The sequence below is a fragment of the Alexandromys fortis genome, unplaced genomic scaffold (genome assembly GCF_014885135.2).
Source record: "Alexandromys fortis isolate MF-2015 unplaced genomic scaffold, M_Fortis_MF-2015_v1.1 scaffold_187, whole genome shotgun sequence".
Lineage (NCBI taxonomy): Eukaryota > Metazoa > Chordata > Mammalia > Rodentia > Cricetidae > Alexandromys > Alexandromys fortis.
In genome coordinates, this window is record NW_026068088.1 from 1,041,299 (window position 1) to 1,054,322 (window position 13,024).

Below are 13,024 nucleotides of genomic sequence, written 5' to 3' on the forward strand. Positions count from 1 at the left end.
TCGTATGCCTACTTGAAGCATAAATTGGGCTCAGTGAGTTGTAAAGAAAGAGAATAGAAAGAAAGTATGATGTTGGAAGTATGGCAGACAGCAAAGGGAAAAATAAGGGTAACTTTACTTGTCAGGCAGGAATAAAGAACTCCGTGAGTCTCAAAGGCAAAAGTACAGCAACAGATTTCTTCAGGAGGCCTTGAGGTGCCTGTTGGGGTGGTCGCACGTATTACAGCCCTGTGCTTTTGGAGGTTTCAGGGTGTCAAGCTCAAAAACTCTTACCGGGCTTTAGGGTGCCCACGACAGCAGGACCTTCTGCAGCAAGCAAGTCTGCAGGCTCAGTAGCGGGAGTAGGGGCCCTGTCTCTGGCAGGTCTTGAAATACCAGAATCTCAGGTCTCTGGTGGCTGAGGCAGGAATGAGACCCTCTGCCTGCAGCAGTTGAAGTTAGGGGCACTGACTGGAGGTAGGATTCTGCCTGGGCAGAAGCTTCAAGCAAGGGCAACTGGGGAATCCACCACCCCCGAACTGCCTACCCCCACCCCAGGGGTGTGGTTTGACTTTCTCTGTCTTCAGCAAACTGTTTCAGGCTCTGAGACAGCAGAGATGCTGGAAAGTCCTTCTATCATGAGGAAGTATTGTGGAGGGAGCTTCTGGACTTTGAGGTTTTTCTCCATCTTCCTCCTCCAAAGATGCTACCAGCTCCTGTCACTGTGGTGGTCTTTGCAGGCAGCTGTCTGCTGCTCTTACCCCTGGTAGCCCTGAAAAGCTCCATGCTGGGTGGGAAGCTTCACAATGACCTTTTTACTTTCATCAAGTCAAGGATTCTGTCTCCTGCCCCCATGACACTGGTATCGTTGACACGGTTTTGAAGGTGGAAGTTAGGAGACCCAGTCCGTCTAGGTCTCGGTGCTTAATCTAGATGGATTTACAGTTAGTGTGAGTCTCTTAGAATGGGCTAAGCTGTTTGAATTAATGTTGCCTTTCGTATTGAAGCTGGTCATGTAGGAATAAGTGGTACACAAGGTAATAATAATAATAATAATAATAATAATAATAAGTGGTACAAAGAGGAGCTTGTACCAGTAAAGGGGACCCAGAGGTCAAGCAAAAATGTCTCAGAAGAGGAGGTGACAAGCTGAAGATCAGAGGCAAGGTTCAATGCAACCCTGAACTATAAAAATGTGCTAATATGTCCCATAGTCTGAGCATGCGTGGGGACGGGAGCCATGTTCTAAAGGCAGTGGGCAGCCTGGTAGCCCTACCACAGTGAGAAGAATGGAGAGCTGAAAGTCCTCTGGGCGCTCAGTACTCCTCCACTTAAAATAAAAATTATGCTAAGATAATTTTATTTCACATCCAGATTAGGTTTTAACAAATTAATTTAAACCTAAATGCATAATTGATTTTGAATAATGAATGAATCTTTTGTAAAAAAAAAAAAGTCTCAGAAATTATATTATAATATCTGGTAAAACTGAGCTAATAAGACCTCAGCACTATCAAGTTTACCAATATAGCTGCTTACTATATATTGAGAAATTCTAGGTCATGGTTCTCCCTGAAGAGAAATATGCAAAATTGCACCAAATCCCAATGCTTGGTGAAAATCACTATTCCCAGAGAAATATTTTTATGTATTATAGATTTTTAACTTATAGACCCAATTTTTACCTGTCTCTAAATATTGTTTATAGTAGGTGTGTGGAAGATTGCCACAGAGAAAAATGACATTCAAATAATCTGATCTGTTGTCACTTATATAGGCCAATCAATGAAAAATAAAAATAATGACTGGATGGTTTTTTTCTCCCAAGCAAAAAAATTATTTTACATTATGGAATTAAAATCTTTTTTTAAAAAATTTAAGTATTACAAGGATATTAGAAACAAAATAAAATTAGCCATAAACCCTAACATCCTTGATAGTCTTGAGTGTGTGTGTGTGTGTGTGTGTGTGTGTGTGTGTATACACATACATGTATTCTTATAATACATCATTATCTTTACTAACTGTGGTAATTCAACTAACAAAATTTGGTACTAATCTTAGCCACTAAGGTGAAAATATTCGGGCTTATTAACAAAACACACAGAGACTTTCTCATCTCTCATTCTGAAACCAAGTGGCAGAGCCCTCCCTAAAGTTGGCCAAGTTACACAAGGCCTTTGGGCTAGAGATGACTCATCAATGGCCAGTCACGCAGGCAACTTGGGAATTTCCAGCCTTCCTCTGGTGAGCTTCCAGGGCTGTAATTCAGGATTCTCACCTGTCTGCCTCATCCTCCCTCCGTCTTCTCAGCAGGGAGCAGTGGACCATATTCGGAAAGGTGTGAGAGCAAGTTTCTGGAGAGTGGGAGTCTTACTCACACGTGTGGACGTAAGTCCAAGCGAAGCCTTCTCTAGACCTTCTGGGGACTTCACTTCTTATTTACCTTAGGATACCGTCATACCGTGAGGGAGAGGGGAGCCAATGAAGTTCATTTGAATGTCTGTCTCAGACTTCATTTCTGACCCCTGTTTCTGGTCCTCGAAGCCCTTTTGTCAGGGGGTACTTACGGCAAGTGTACACTCACACGGGTCTCTGCTACGTATTAGTCATCTGAGTAATTCCTGGTGGCCCCAAGAACCCCGGAGCTCTCATTTCTAACATCTCAGGAGTCTTCCACCTTCTAAGAACTTCTAAACCTTGTTCAGCCATTGCTTCTTGAGTATTTCGAACAGTCTCGATTACAAATTCTCAGTTTTAAATTTGAAACATGCCTATCCAGTTTATTTATTTTTCATTGAGACTTGTCTCCTTGAGGCCAACGCCCAAAGCTCAAGGTTATAAACAGCTTTGCAGCTCGAGCTAGCCGCTCTTTCAGTGAAACAGCTGTGGTGGCGTCATGTGATTTCCTTTGACCAGAGTGAGTTTCATTAGCACTAATGAAAAACTGAACAAAAATTTCTCTGGCAAGAACAACGCAGATCTAGTTCGTTACCCGTGGCTGGCTACTGCTGAAACTCAAACTCCTTCAAGCTTGGATCCTGTAGAAATTCCTCAAACATGTGTCTGACCAATGAGATGGAAAAAAAAAAAAAAAAGAGCACCCCTTAGGGGAAGCTGACTCTTTGTTTAGCCTCGCCATGTTGCTCTGATCACAGAGACCCTGATGTACTAACTGCCAAAACATACAGGGGACCTACTCTGAGACCCCAAGCCAACACTCGCCAGACATCAGGTTGTATGCTTGGAAACAGCCCCATCGTAAGACCTCAGTTTATCGGTGCTGTGGTTTGAAAGTGTTATATCCACCACATGCTTGTGTGTTTCAAAACCGGTTTGCCATGTGTTGGTGCTGTTTGGGGGAAGCTATAGAACTTTAAGACACAAAGACCGGCTGGTGGAATTAAGTCACTTGGATGGAATCTTGAGGTTATAGCCTTGTCCTGTATGGTCCCTCTGTTTCCGGATCAGCGGAAACGTGAGGAAGCTGCACCATCAACTGCTACTACCCTAAAAAAGGCAGACCTGGCCTCCTAGCTTTTCTCTCTCTGATGTACTGTCTCCCCTCAAACCACGGACTAAGACAAGCCTCTCTTCCCTTCAGATGCTCATTGTAAAGTGATTCGTCACCGCAGTGAGAAAGGTAACTAATAAAATTGTATTCTGAGAAGTTGGCTCGCCGCTGTAGTTTGTGAGCCTTTGGAGCTGGAGTGTAGAACTGTGAGAGTTTGGAGCTGTAGACAGACAAGCCCAAGCGGGCTGGAAGTCAAGTCTAAATGGTCATTTTAGAGAGAGGGGAACCCCAGCATGCGCACAGAAGGATAGGCACAAAGGAGTGTGTTTGGGGATGCCAAAGGGAAACAAGGATTATAATGGGAGCTGGGCTCAAAGACATTCAGATTGTGTTCTAGAAAAGTATCTAGCTATGCTCTCTCGTTTGTTTTTTTTTTTAATAAGACTGAATTGAAAAGTAATTGGTTAATTTGATTAATGGTATTGATTTCAAAACAGCATATTGTCTAAACCATAGTAGCATGGTTACTGATCGTACTTAGCTTCTCATAACCTGTGATTGCTGAGAGATTTACAAGAAGAAAAAATTGAAGTGAAACAAAAGACAAGAAAATGTATGGGTTTTCAAGTAAAGGAAAAATGTTTGAGTGTGTTTATAGTTTCTTATGATATGGGTGTAGATAAAATGATGAAAGTATCAGTACAATGAAGGGGAAACAGGGTCATTCTGCAGTTACTTAGGATAAGATCCTACTCATTAAAGAGTCCAAGATAGAAAAAATGCATATTAATTTGGCAGAAGAATGCCAGGGTTCTCTATTAGAAAACATCAGTTTACAAAAGTGTTTGCCCAGGTTCAGCCACAGAGATACATAATGGCGATTGCAGTTGTGATACAAGGGAACTGGGCTACACCCCAAGGTGACAGTAAAACTCATCATCATTTGGGGGTACATGTTTTCCAGGCATGCAAAATAGCAGAGTTACGAAGTCACAGACTTGAATCAAGGTTTCAGAAATTCAGTGAAGCCAGGAAGTGTGTGACGGTGTGTTTCCTTACATGAGCTCTCAAGTAGGCTGTATGAATCTGTGAAGGCAAAATCTGTTTCAGTAAAGACCCCAGGATGTTGAAGGTACAAAAATGTCCACTGAAACAAGCTGGAGATGTCGAGAGGAGCTGGACCACGAGAGGGGCCACATATGCTGCAGACAGCAATATTGAAGGGATGGAACCCAGACTGACACCACTGCAATCCTGGACCACAGAGCTGCAGGGTTTGGATTTGTCCCTCTGGGTTTCAGCCTTACTTTGGTGTCATCTTTCTATGCTATTTCTCCCTTCTTCCTTTGTGGAATGGGGACATTCATATCAGAGCAATTGGAAGTATGTATTTTTTTTTATACAATAGACTTTTGAACAGTGTTCAAACTGTAGAACTGTGGGGTTGCTTGAAGTTGAGCTGAATATATTTTGTTTGCATTGTGAGGTGGTCCTGAGCCTATGGGGGTCAGGGGTAGAATGTTGTGTTTGAATGTTTAATGTGCCCTACGGGGTTCATGAGTTTGAATGTTTGTTGCCCAACAGGTGGCACTGCTTTAGGAAGTTATGAAAACTTTAAAAGGTGAGGTCTGTTTGGCAAGCAGAGGTCATTGGATGGCAGGCCTAGATACCTTCCCCAATCTTATTTCGTCTGTGTCCTGGCTTGTAAATGCTTGAGGAAGCTGCACCACAACCACCCGGTGCCCTATTTAGACTCAGCTGGTCTAAGCCACCACGCTTTCTCTATCTTACTAGACTCTATCCCCTCAAACCACGGGACCAAATAAGCCTGCCCTTCTGTATAATAATGCTTCTGATGTAACTGATGCAGCAACATTGGAAATAACTAGCACAGCTAGCTAGAAAGTTGAATGATTCTAATATTTGATATAGCCAGATCTCTCAAAGGCTAATACTGTAGAAACTGGGCAGCTCATCTTAGGCACCTTGAATACTCTTAAGGAAGACGTCTCTAGGAATGCATGGGCTATACTTTTGTTGTCAGCTGCCTGATTACATAGGCTTTACTTCAACAAAAACATGAACTTGTAACTGTTTGGGTGGGATAGGGATAGAATCAGGACATGATCAGAGGCCTACTTGTGGGATTCCGTTCTCTCCTTCTACCTTGTGTGTTACAGGAATTAAACTCATATCGTTAGGCATTGTGGCAAGCACCCTTAGCCACTGAGCCATCTTACCAGCCCTGAACCTTTTGTGTGTGTGTGTTTTATTTTGTTTTGGTCTTGGAATTTTGGTTGTTTGTTTGCTTGTTTTTGTTTTGTTTGTTTGTTGTTTGTTTGTTTGTTTGTTTGAGACAGGGTTTCTCTGTGTATTGCTGGCTGTGCCAGAACTCTCTTTGTAGATCAGGTTGGCCTCAAACTCAAAGATCTATCCACTTCTGCTTCCCGAGAGATGGGATTTAAGGCTTGTGCCACCAAGCCTGACCCAGTCCTAAACTTTTTTATTGAACTCAGTTAAGCTTTTTCCATGAGCATCATTATTCTTTTTATCAAAACAGAAGAAGATATAAAAAAACAATATGTATAATACACATGACTCAGAGAAACCTACAATACAAAGAACCTGTCTGATCATTTCTCTTTATGTAAGTCACATTAGAGTATGTGCATTCATATTTCTACTATGGAAAAAATAAAAATAGCAGGTATTTAAAATGATATAGAGAAATTAGAAACTGTGCATCAAGAATGTAAAATAATATCAATAATCTGCAAACTAACATGGTGTTTTTAGCAGCTTGAAAAACAGAATCATAAAATGAGCCAGTAATTCTGTGTGTGTGTGTGTCAATCAAAAATAAAGACTTGAAGATATTTGCACACCTATGATCCCAGTAGAGCTGTTTCCCATAGCCCAAAGTGTTCAAACAGAGACAGTAGATGTATAAAACAATATATTAATTAGCCTTTAAAAGAAAGTAAATTCTGACACACACTACAATAAGAATGAACTTTAAAGACAGTCTATAAAATGAAATAAAGTACATCACATCCTCCCTGCAAAGTCAGGAATCTTTACAGGAGAGGGGACAGAATGTAAGCCAGAAGTGGTCAGTAACACCAAAGAAATGGTGTGCCTCAGATGCAGCAGGGCAGTTACACATGCGAGCTCCCAGGGACTGTGAGAACAAGCACAGGTCCTATGCCGGGAAGTTACACATGCGAGCTTCCAGGATTGTGGGAGCATGCATAGGACCTATGCCGGGAAGACACACGCAAGCTTCCAGGACTGTGAGAGCAAGCACAGGTCCTATGCTGGCTCCAGTCAGAGAAAATCCTAGCACACGGGGAAAGGTGAACACCAAATCTCTGTTGGCATTTGATAGATTCTGGGAGACAAAGAGTCGTGTTTCTTTAATGATGTCAGTCCTGATAAGAAGATCGTATACTCTCGCGGTCCCCACTCCCAAGACTAGCTGTACAGCACAAACTGAACTCAACAGGGAAAGAAGAAAGCCCAAAGCTGAGTGGCAAAGAATGGGAAGGCAGAGAGGTGGTTATTGTAGAGTTTGGGGAAAGGAGAATATGTTGAAAATACACTGTATGGAACACTCAAAATAATATTTTTAAAATGCTGTGTATGAGTTTCTTTGTGTGGTCTACTTAGAGCCATCATTCACAGAAACAGAAAGTAGGATGGCCGATGAGAGAGGCGAGAAGGTAGAGAGAATGGGAAGTTGTTTAATAAGTATTAGTTTCAGTTTTGCAAGACAGAAATGTCCTAGAAACTGACCGCCTAGCAACGTGAATACAGTTTACACTTGTAGGCGCTACTAGGCAGAAAGAACAGGAGTGAGAGGGGCATTCAACACAGGGCCACTGCGAGGCTCTGTTGGGCCGGCCAGTCATTCTGAGCCCTCACTCAAAAGCATAACTTGTCTTTTCTCAGATGCTGGCCAGAGCCCACATGTGTTTTCGGTGATATCGTGTGTTTCCTTGCTCTTTTGCTAAAGCTCCCGTCCCTACTAAATAACTACTTGTCTACCATGTGACTGTTCTCAATGCCAACTTAATAACACGACATTTTTTTCCTTTCTCTTCTCCATCTTCCTCCTCGGGGAAGATGCCCAGATTTACAGCTTGCCATTCATTGGAGGGTAGGTTCTTTTGACTTCTGACAAAATTCTTCCAGAGCTTCAAAAAAATATTTTTTTTAATGAAAAACAAACGGGGCCTTCTGCATCCATCTTTTTTCCTGGTACCATTTGATACCTATGAATATTAATATATGAGCATTCTCTGAGACCAACGGCATGGTAGATGGGTCAGTGGCTCCCTTTACAGAAGTGGTAGAGACAGGGTGGTCCTCCTATGACCTTCCAAGAACCCTCCTGTATTCCTGTATTAAATAGAAAATCCTGTCTCAAAAAAAACGGAAGGCCAGCCTGAAGCCTAAAGTACAGGGAAGCGCGACACAGCTGACGAGGAGATTCAAAATGCAGATTTCCACTGTGTCCCTTTAATGAGAGATGGACTTTAGACCACACCGAAGCCCCACCCCCTAAGGGCAATGGCCTACAGACTTTCATGTAGGGAGTTAGAAAATTGAAAAAAAAAAAAAAGAGGCAGATTTCAAGCCCCAGGACGCAAACTCTCTTGAGCCCCTTTCCATGTATTGTGTGGCCTCCACAGCTAGGTAGAGAAGAAAGCAGCACAAGGTCTTCAGTCAGAAATGGAGATCAGTTGTTCGCAGCTAACTAGCATGTTAGAGAGGAACCACTGGCAGAGGCTGAATCTGGCCACAAGGAAGGGGGTGAACTGGTGGCTGTAAGCACAGTTAGTTAGTGATTCTATCCTGACCAGGTTAACAGAACTAAAAGAAAAACTCGTGGCACTTTATAACGTTAGTTGCTCCTTCCTGGCCCTAAAGCTAAAAGGTAAACTATGACAATAAACACAGTTAATAATTATTCCTTCTTCCCTTAGACAGGACCTGAGTTCCAGTACACGTAGGTGAGTTCAAGGTTAAGGCAGATAATATGAACATTGAATACTTCATGTTTAGCTAGCCTGCAAAGGGAGACTCTTGCTTCTAAACCAAATGCTTACATCACCCTAGGAGAATGGCACTGTGTCTTCCCTTATAAAAACTACAAGGAACAAATGTCCTGGGTCGCATTCTTTCTGTTTTCCCTGTGTGCCCATCTTCTCTCTCCAAGTGGCATCTTTTTACATTTGCTCTACTGAAAGTATAGCTTCCTGTTTCTGCCTCTTCCATCTGCTGGCACATTTACCCAGAAGCGCTCTTCTCTCTCTCCCTCTCCCTCTCCCTCTCCCTCTTCCCCTCCTTCTTCCTCTCTCCCTCTCTTTCCTTCTCTCTCTCCCTCTCTTATTCTCTCTCCCTCTTTCCTTCTCTCTCCCACTCTCTCTCATTCTCTCTCTCATTCCCTTCTGCATCCATGTTTAAGTTATTTTATCACTAAAACCAAGAACCATCAAAAATTTTGCTCCTGTCCATAGCATTTCTGAAATCTATGATCGAATTATTAAGATGGTGTCTTAGTCACTGTTTTATGACTGTGAAGAGACACTGTGACCAAGGCAACTTAACAAATAAAGCATTTAATTGGGGACATGCTTGATGTTTCAGAGACTCAGGCCATTTCCCTCATGGCAGGAAGCATAGCGGCAGGCAGGCATGGCATGGAGTGGTAACTGAGATCTTAGATCTGATCCACAAGCAGAGGCACAGAGAAAGAGGCTGGGTCTGGCTTTTGAAACCTCAAAGCTTACACCCAGTGGCACAACTCCTCCAACAAGGCCATACTCCTAATCCTTGCTAGACAGCACCACAACTGGGAACCAAACATTCAGATATATGAGCCTATGGGAGTCGTTCTCATTCAAACCACCACAGTGTTCAAATTTATTTTATATATATTTTGCCACAATTAAATTTTTATTAAAAAAATTTATTCTGAGAAAATAAGAGAAATTTCCATGTTGGGTATTTGAATGGGTATGCACCCACTCATTACAAAGGCATGTTAGTCTTCCTATATTTAAAAGGAGTTTTGTAATAAAAGGGAAAGCTATTAGTCACTAGATCATCTATAGTAAAAACAGCCCTGTAGCCTAACGGTCCCTCTTCAATCTTTCCTCACCTTCCTGAAATAAATGTCATCTAATGAAATCAGTAGATGGTATGGGTTATGAATCAGGGTGGAAGACACTTCCCATACCTGGAATTTACCATCTCATGATACAAAGTCATGCAGAGGATTATTGGCTCACAGGAGTAATGTATCACCCTCCTTCGGAGGGACGAAATGTTTAAAGCAAAGGAGCAAATGAATCTTGGGAATTCATTAGAGACTGACCAGTATATCAAATTTCTTCTCAGTCCAGCATGAGGAAGAAGGACATGGAAAACAGTGGTTAGCTCAACTCTGCCATCTGTGAAGACTTCAGTATTTTGAATATACAGGGAGAAGATGAGTGGTAAATAATAGTAATATCCTACTCTTTAGTTGGGAAAAATAATTCATGTCTCAAAACTGTCTCCTTATTTTTAAATCTGGAAATAAAACTACTAAACCCATAGAATTGTTGCAAAATGCCATATTATATTAAGTATTGTGAAAGGGACACATAGTAATTATTAATTACCAGTCTTGGTCTCTATATCATTAATAATCGTGTGACCCTAAACAAAGAGTTCAAATTATGCCCTATAAAAATGTGAAGTCAATAAAGGATCTTTTGTAATCTCCAAAGAGGGTTATGAGTGATAAGATCTGATAATGCATTCATAAAAGGAGCAACTGGATAACATGTTAAAAACAGACAAAATTGGAGGGCAGTTAGGACAGGGTGAAAGTTAGGACAAGGTCATGGGCGACAAACAAAAAGGAGATGTGCAAACAGTACCGGTGTGATTGCCCAGAACATTCACACTGTCCCTGTTTGCCTTGAGAGTGTGCCAGAAACTTCCTCCCACTCTCAATGTCTGGCCCAAAAGGAAAAGACATAGTGATTAAAATAGTAATTCTTGGAGTAGGGACATCTTTGTTCTAAACGTTTCTACTCTGGGCCCCATGAACAAGCAGTCAAGGCTTTAGAAGATACTGGGAGAGCAAGAGCGGGAAGAAGCTCTCTAGCATGGTTTGATCAGGACTTTGAGATGGCATTGTGGGTAATGGTATGTGTCCAGCAGACAACATATTTTGTTTGCTTGGTTATTTTGGAGACCAAGACTCACTAGCCCCAGCTGGAACTAGCTCACTATTTAGACCAATGACACTCTTGCCTATACGTCCTAAATGCTGGGAGTACAGGTGTGTACCATCATGGCTGACTCTAGAGACTATATTTTGAGTTTGGAATTTAGACTCTTTTCCTGGGTTGATGATATACAGTAGTGACCTCAGTCACCATGCTAAGGGGCTCCGGCTCAGCCTTAAAGTCCTCATTCCCCATGCTAAATAGCCCCAACTTAGCTATGTAGTCCCACGGGCAAACATCCTGTACCACAGAGAGTTGTGCCACAGAGCTCAGAAATTTGGTAGGCTAAGTTTTTTAAATGCATTTTTAAACTTTTGATCTTTTCCATTAATGCTGGTTTCATTGGGACACAATCCTTTCTTAAGAGCATATGTACCTGGAGGATTTCATCACTAAGTTAGAAGATTCTGAATTAACTGTTCACACTCTGAAAAAGGAGAAGCTGAGTCTGTCAGTCAACAATGGTTAGAGATGAATGCATCTCCACACAACTGCGAGGATCTGGAATGCCACTTACATGACCAGTTAGAGTTGTTGAAATACTTTTTCTTAGCAACATTCCTTTTTATGTAAATTTTTTAAATTTTATATTCTAGCTCCAGTTTCCTCTCCCTCCCCTTCTTCTGCTCACCCACTTCTGCCATCCCACCCCCATCCACTCCTCAGAGGAGGTAAGGCCTCCCGTGGGGAGTCAATAAAGTCTGGTATACCAAGTTGAGGCAGGACCCAGTCCCTATCCACTATATCAAGGCAGAGCGAGGTATCCCACCATATGGAATGGGCTTCAACAAGCCAGTTCATACACTCAGGATAAGTCCTGGTCCACTGCCTGTGTACCCTCACCACCCTAACAGATCAGGCCACATAACTGTCAGCCACATTCAGAGGGCTTAGTTTGATCCCATGCAGGGTTCCCAGCTATCAGTCCAGAGTCCATGAGCTCCCACTAGCTTGGGTCAGCTGTCTCCGTGGTTTTCCCAATCATGATCCTGACCCCCACACACACACACACACCTTGCTCATATGATCCCTCCTCCTCTCTTCAACTGAACTCCAGGAGCTCAACCCAGTGCCTGGCTGTGGGTCACTGCATCTCTTTCCATCAGTTCTATGATGACAATTAGGGTAGTTACTAATCTGATTATAGGGGAAGGCCAGTTCAGGCACCCTCTCCACTATTGCTAGGAGTATTAGCTGGGGTCATCCTTGTGGATTCCTGGGAATTTTCCTAGCACCTGGTTTCTCCATAATGGTTCCCTCTATCACATATCTCTTTCATTGCTCCCCCTCTCTGGCCCTCCCCCAACTCAGCCATCTTGAGCCCTCATGTCCCTATCCCCTATCACCTCCCTTTTACTCCCCTTCCCAGTTTACCCAGGAAATCTTAACTATTTCCCTTTCCTGGGGCCTTCTTAGGGTTCTCTTTTTACATAGCTTCTCCAGGGTTGTGGACTGTAGCCTAGCTATCCATTGCTTTTATGGCTAATATCCACTTATGAGTGAGTACCGTGTTTGTCTTTCTGGTTTGGATTACCTCACTCAGAATGGCCTTTTCTAGCTCCCTCCATTTGTCATTAGAAGCATTCTCTAAGTCCCATCCTATGTGGCCCCCAAGGCAGAAAAGGCTATTTCACTAAACACGGTTTTGGTGTAGGTGAGGCCAGCACTGGGAAGTGAGTGAGAAAGGGGCCCTCTGCTCAGTGGCCTCCTCTGAGTCCCTCTGGAAACTACTCCAGAAAACATTCACTTAAGAACAAACACAGCTTCAAACTCAGCGGGGGAGTTGGCTTTTGCATCCTAGGGATTGGATGACCCTCAGTAGGAACAAGAAGGGACTCTACTGTGTTATGTAGGCGCAACCCACCCGCCCTTTACCCAGGGATCAGATAACATTAATCCCTCAGAGTCAGAGCCAAAACAATCATAACGGAGAACAAAGAATCCCATTCATACACGCTTGGGTTGCACATATTTTACACCTCAAAGAATATTCTGTAAATTTGCAAAACATCTGACAGCGCTTTCTTTCTTACCAGGAGCCAGCATCTCATCACCCCACCCCCAACCCTGCCCTGCTGTATGCTAGGACCAGTGCTCAACAACAGTTTTAAGCTCCTACTTTAAGCTCCTACTCTAAGGCTACCCACCCAGAGCAGTGAGCCTCAAGGTCCCCAGTAAGAGAGCCCGGCACCCTCAGCCTGGGCTCCAGGGGCTCCTGTGTTCTCCTGGATCCTGCACTGCCTGC

The 13,024-nt window shown here is 42.9% G+C and overlaps 1 long non-coding RNA gene across 1 annotated transcript; it reads left to right on the top strand.

Moving 5' to 3' along the window:
* The first annotated feature begins 2,196 nt into the window (after nt 1-2,196).
* On the top strand, nt 2,197-13,018 carry LOC126488739 (uncharacterized). The gene is made up of 4 exons (XR_007588786.1): nt 2,197-2,370; nt 3,584-3,622; nt 9,899-9,996; nt 12,816-13,018. It is a non-coding gene; the product is annotated as an uncharacterized lncRNA (long non-coding RNA).
* The last annotated feature ends 6 nt before the right edge of the window (nt 13,019-13,024 follow it).